General features: G+C 35.6%; 1 non-coding gene across 1 annotated transcript; it reads left to right on the top strand.

Moving 5' to 3' along the window:
* The first annotated feature begins 332 nt into the window (after nt 1-332).
* On the top strand, nt 333-438 carry LOC125113891 (U6 spliceosomal RNA). Its single transcript, XR_007131629.1, has one exon. It is a non-coding gene; the product is annotated as a U6 spliceosomal RNA (small nuclear RNA).
* Nucleotides 439-5,478: the final 5,040 nt, after the last annotated feature.

Raw genomic sequence — 5,478 nt, 5'->3', positions numbered from 1 at the left:
TTATTAATGATGGCCATTCTGACCTGTGTGAAGTGGTACCTCATTGTAGTTTTGATTTGCATTTCTCTAATAATTAATGATATCAAGTATTTTTTCATGTGCCTACTGGCCATCTATATGTCTTCTTTGGAGATATGTCGGTTTAGGTCTTCTACCCATTTTTTGATTTGGGTTATTTGTTTTTTTGTTGTTGAGTTGGATGAGTTTTTTGTATATTTTGGAGATTAAGCCCTTGCCTGTTGCATTATTTGCAAATATTTTCTCCCATTCTGAAGGAGCTCTTTTGTATTTTTTAAAATGGTTTCCTTTGCTGTGCAAAAGCTTATAAGTTTGTGCTTGCTTTGGCAGCACATATCTTAAAATTGGAATGATACAGAGAAGATCAGCATGGCCCCTGTGCAAGGATGCATGCAAATTCGTGAAACATTTCATATATATTAAAAAAAAAGCTTATAAGTTTGATTAGGTCCCATTTATTTATTTTTGTTTTTATTTCTATTTCCTTGGGAGACTAACCAAATAAAGCATTTGCATGATTTATGTCAGGGAATGTTTTACCTAACTTCCCTTCTAGGAATTTTATGGTGTCATGTCTAACAGTTAAGTCTTTAAGCAATTTTGAGTTTATTTTTGTGTGTATTGTGTAGTTTCATTGAATTACATGCAACCGTCCAGTTTTCCCAGCACCGCTTGCTGAAGAGACTCTATTTTTCCCATTTTATATTCTTGCCTTCAACAAAGATCGAAGATTAATTGCCCGTAGGTGTCTGGGTTTATTTCTGGGTTCTCTATTCTGTTCCATTTGATCTGTATGTCTGTTTTGGTACCAGTACCACACTGACTTGATTACACTGTAGCTTTGTAATATTGTCTGAAGTCTAGGAGAGTTATACTTCTTGCTTTGTTTTTTTCCCTCAGGGTTGCTTTGGCAGTTCTGGTTCTTTTATGGTTCTATATACATTTTTGGATTATTTGTTCTAGTTCTGTGAAAAATGTCATGGGTAACTTGATAAAGATTCCATTAAATCTGTAGATTGCTTTGGGTAGTATAGCATTTTAACAATATTAAATTCTTACAGTCCAGAAGCATGGGTAATCTTTGCATTTCTTTGAATCCTCTTTATTTCCTTGATTAAAGTTTTATAGTTCTCAACATGTAAGTCTTTCTCCTCCTTGGTCAGGTTTATTCCCAGGTATTTAATTTTAGGGGGTGTGATTTTAAAAGGCATTGTTTTTTATTCCTTTTCTAATGTTTCATTGTTAGTATACAGAAATGAAACTGATTTCTGAACCTGGATCTTGTATCCTGCTACTTTGCTGAATTCATTGATCAGTTTGAGTAGTTTCTGTGTGGAGTCCTTAGGGATTTCTATTTATAGTTATCATCTGCATATAGTGACAATTTTACCTCTTCTTTTTCAGTTTGAATACATTTTATTTCTTTTGTTTGTCTGATTGCTATGCCTAGGACTTCTAATACTATATTGAATAAAAGTGGTCAGAGTCGGCATCCTTGTTTAAGATTTTAGTGGGAAGGTTTTCAGCTTTTCTCTGTTGAGTATTATATTGGCTGTGGGTTTATCATAAATGGCTTTTATTATGTTGAGATATGTTTCGTCTATATCCACTTTGTTAAGAGTTTTATCATGAATGGATGCGGATTTTGTCAAATGCTTTTTCTGCATCTATTGAGATGATCGTGTGGTTTTTGACTTTTTTTTTTTAATATGTATGACATTGATTGATATGCATATGTTTAACCATCTTTGTGAACTTGAGATAAAAATCCCTACTTGGTCATGGTGTATGATCTTTTTTATGTGTTGTTGCATTTGGTTGGCTAAAATTCTGTGGAGAACATTTGCATCTATATTCATCAAAGATATTGTCCTATAATTTTCCTTTCTGGTAGTATATTTGTCTGGTTTTGACATTAGGGAGATGGTGGCTTCCTAGAATCTTTGGGAGTATTCCTCCTTCTAGAATCTTTAAGTTCGTCTTAGTATGTTTGGTAAAATTCTCATGTGAAGCCATCTTGTCCTGGACTTTTCTTTGTAGGGGGTGTTTTTATTACATATTCAATTTCATTTCTAGTGATTGGTCTATTCAAATTATCTATTTCCTCTTGATTCAATTTAGGTGGGCTGTATGTTTCTAGAAAGTTGCCCATTTCTTCTAGGTTGTCACATTTGTTGGCATGTAATTGTTTATAGTATTCTCTTACTTTTTGTTTTTTGTTTTTCTGCATTATCTGTTGAGATTTCTCTCTTTTCATTTATTTTGTTTATTTGGGCTCTCTCTCTCTTCTTCTTGGTGAGTCCAGCCAGAGGTTTGTCAATTTTGTTTACCCTTTCAAAAAATCACTCCTGGTTTTATTGATTTTTCTATTCTTTAATCTCTATTTTATTGATTTCCTCTCTGATCTTTATGATTGCCTTCCTTCTACTGACTTCAGGTTTTGTTTGTTCTTTTTCTAATTATTTTAGGTGGTAGCTTAAGTTGTTGATTCAAGATTTTTCTTCTTTTTTGAGGCGGGCGTATATCACTTTGAACTTCCCTCTAAGAATTGCTCTTGTGGCATCCCATAGATTTTATATGGGTGGTGTTTTCATTATTATTGTCTTAAGGTATTTTTTAATTTTCTTTTTGATTTCCTTGTTGACTCATTGGTTTTTTAGTAGCATGTTGTTTAGGCTCCATGTAGTCAGTTTTTTCTCCTTTCTTTTCCTGTGACTGATTTCTAGTTTCATTCCATTGTGGTCAGAGAAGATGCTTGAAATCATTTCTATACTCTTTGAATTTGTTGAGGTTAGTTTTGTGCCCCAGTATGTGGCCAATCTTAGAGAATGTTCCATGTGCACTTGAAAAGAAAATATATCCTGGGTTTTTTTGGATGTATATCCTGAAAATATCAATTAAGTCTGTGTCGTTTAGGATCTCTGTTGCCTTGTTGATTTTTCTGTCTAGAGGGTCTGTCCATTAATGTGAGTGGGGTGTTAATGTCTCCTACTATTATCATATTCCCATCAATTTCTCCTCTTATGTTTCTTAGTATTTGTTGTATGTACTTGGGTGCTTCTATAATTAGGGGTATATATATTGATGAGTATAATATCCTCTTCTTGAATTGATCCTTCAATTCAAGGGTATTGCAACTCCCACTTTCCTGTCATTTTCATTATCATGAAATATCTTTTTTCATTTCCTAACTTTCAGTTTATATGTGTCCTTTGCCCTACAGTGGGTCTCTTGTAGGCAGCATATTATAGGCTCTTTTTTTTTTTTTTTAATACAGTCTACCACTCTATGTCTTTTGATTGGAGGATTCAGTCCATTGATATTTAAGGTAATTATTGATAGCTATGTTTTTTATTGTCATTTAAACCTTGTTTTCCAGTTGATCCTATGTTTCTCCTTAGTTCTTTTCTTTTTCTCTTTTTGGCTGAATGATTTCCTTTTATATTATGATTGTGTCCTCTTATTTTTGGTTTTTGTGAATGTATTGTTTGGTTTTGATTTGTGGTTGCCCTTTTTTTTTTTTTAAACATATGTTAAACCCTTCCTATATCTGCTTGTTTAGCCCGATAGTCACATAGGCCCAAACACATTCTTAAAAAAAAAAAAAAAAAAGAGTCTAGATTTCCTTACTCTTCTTCTCCACATTTTATGATTTTCAAGTCCTTTTGTTTAAGTTTTTAGGGCCACACCCATGGTACATGGAGGTTCCCAGGCTAGGGGTCGAATTGGGGCTGTAGCTGCCGGTCTACACCACAGTGACAGCGACCTGGGATCTGATCTGCATCTGTGACCTACACCCTAGCTTGTGGCAATGCTGGATCCTTAAGCTGCTAAGTGAGGCCAGGGATCAAACCTGAATCCTCATGAATACTAGTCAGATTTGTTTCTGCTGCCCCATGAAGGGAACTTCCCATGTACTTTTTTATATCTTCAAGTTTATTCTTTTTCTCTTTCTTGTGTTTGTCATCACTTTCACAAATAGGTTTTTTTCCTTCTTTTTTATCTGTATACTGGCTTATTTAAGTGATTACTTTCCACTTGTGATTTCCTCCATCCCGTATATTCTTACTTCTTTCCTATGTAAAGGAGATATTTGAGTATTTCTTTTAAAATGTGTTTAGCATTGCTATGTTATTTTAGTTTTTGTTTGCCTGAAAAATTATTTATTTCTCCTTCTATTTTAAGTCATAATCTTTGTGTGTGAAGTATTATAGGCTGCAAATTTTCCCTTTTTAGAATTTTGACTATGTCTTGCCACTATCTTCTGGCCTGTAGTGTTTCTGGAGAGAAATCAGCTGGTAGCCTTATGGGGGTTCCCTCATAATTAATTCTTTGTTTTTCTCTTGCTGCCTTTAGAATCCTCTCCTTATCTTTAACTTTTGGCATTTTTATTATAATATGTCTTGGTGCGGGCCTGTTTGGGTTCAACTTGTTTGGGGCCCTCTGTGATTCCTACGTTTGAATATCTGTTTCCTTCTTTAGATTTGGGGAGTTTTCAGCCATAATTTCTTCAAATATATTTTAAAGCCCCTTTTCTTTTACTTCCTCTTCTGGAATGCATATTATGCATGGATTGGCATGCTGTATAGTATCCCATAGATCTCATATATTGTTTTAATTTTTTTCATTCAGTTTTCTGTCTGCTGTCTTGATTGGGTGATTTCCATTATTTTATCTTCTAAGTCATTTATTTTGTTACTCTGCATTCTTAATTCCGCTGTTCAATGTCTTTAACTCAGCTTTTGCCTCTGTAAATGAATTTTCTAATTTTTCTTGGCTCCTCCTTATAGATTCTAGTTCCATTTTAAAGTGATCTGTGTTACTGTTCATGTCCATTCTTAATTCCTTCAGTATTTTCATTACCTCCTTTTTGAATTTGGTGTCTGTTAGGCAGTAGAAGTCTGTTTCATTGTTTGCTCCTTCAGAGGAATTCCCATGTTTCTTTAACTGGAAAGGGTTCCCATGCTTCTTCATTTCGCTTATAATTTTCTTATTCTGTGCTTTTAGGCAAAACAATTATCTATAGTATTCTTGTAGGGCTATTTATATGCAGGAGCATCCCTGGGTAGCTTGTGAGGGCTTGCTATGTTTTTGTTGTTGTTAGCATGAGGTCTGCCTTCGGTTTGGATTCCTGCTCTTTTTCCTCAGTGTGTGCAGGTATATAGCCTGTGCATGCTTTCAGGGAGGTGGCAGCAATGGGCATCACCTTTAGGCATTGCCTGGTTGCCAGTCCCTTGCCAGTGGTGAGGACCCTCAAGGAGGTGGGGGCAGCAGGCTGTTTCTGGTTTTAGGGCCCTTGGCAATGGTGATGACCCTCAGGGATGTGGGGTGGTGCCCAGAACCTTTGGTAGTGGCAGTGGTGGGTTGTGTGCATTCCCAGGACAGCTGCGTGGTTCCCAGGAGGTGCTTGGTTGCAGGGCCTTTCTTGGCAGCAACCCCTGAGGTGACTGGGGCTGCAGG

This window comes from Phacochoerus africanus, chromosome 1, assembly GCF_016906955.1.
Source record: "Phacochoerus africanus isolate WHEZ1 chromosome 1, ROS_Pafr_v1, whole genome shotgun sequence".
In the NCBI taxonomy this organism is placed as follows: Eukaryota; Metazoa; Chordata; class Mammalia; order Artiodactyla; family Suidae; genus Phacochoerus; species Phacochoerus africanus.
This window is presented reverse-complemented; position numbering and strand designations above follow the sequence as displayed.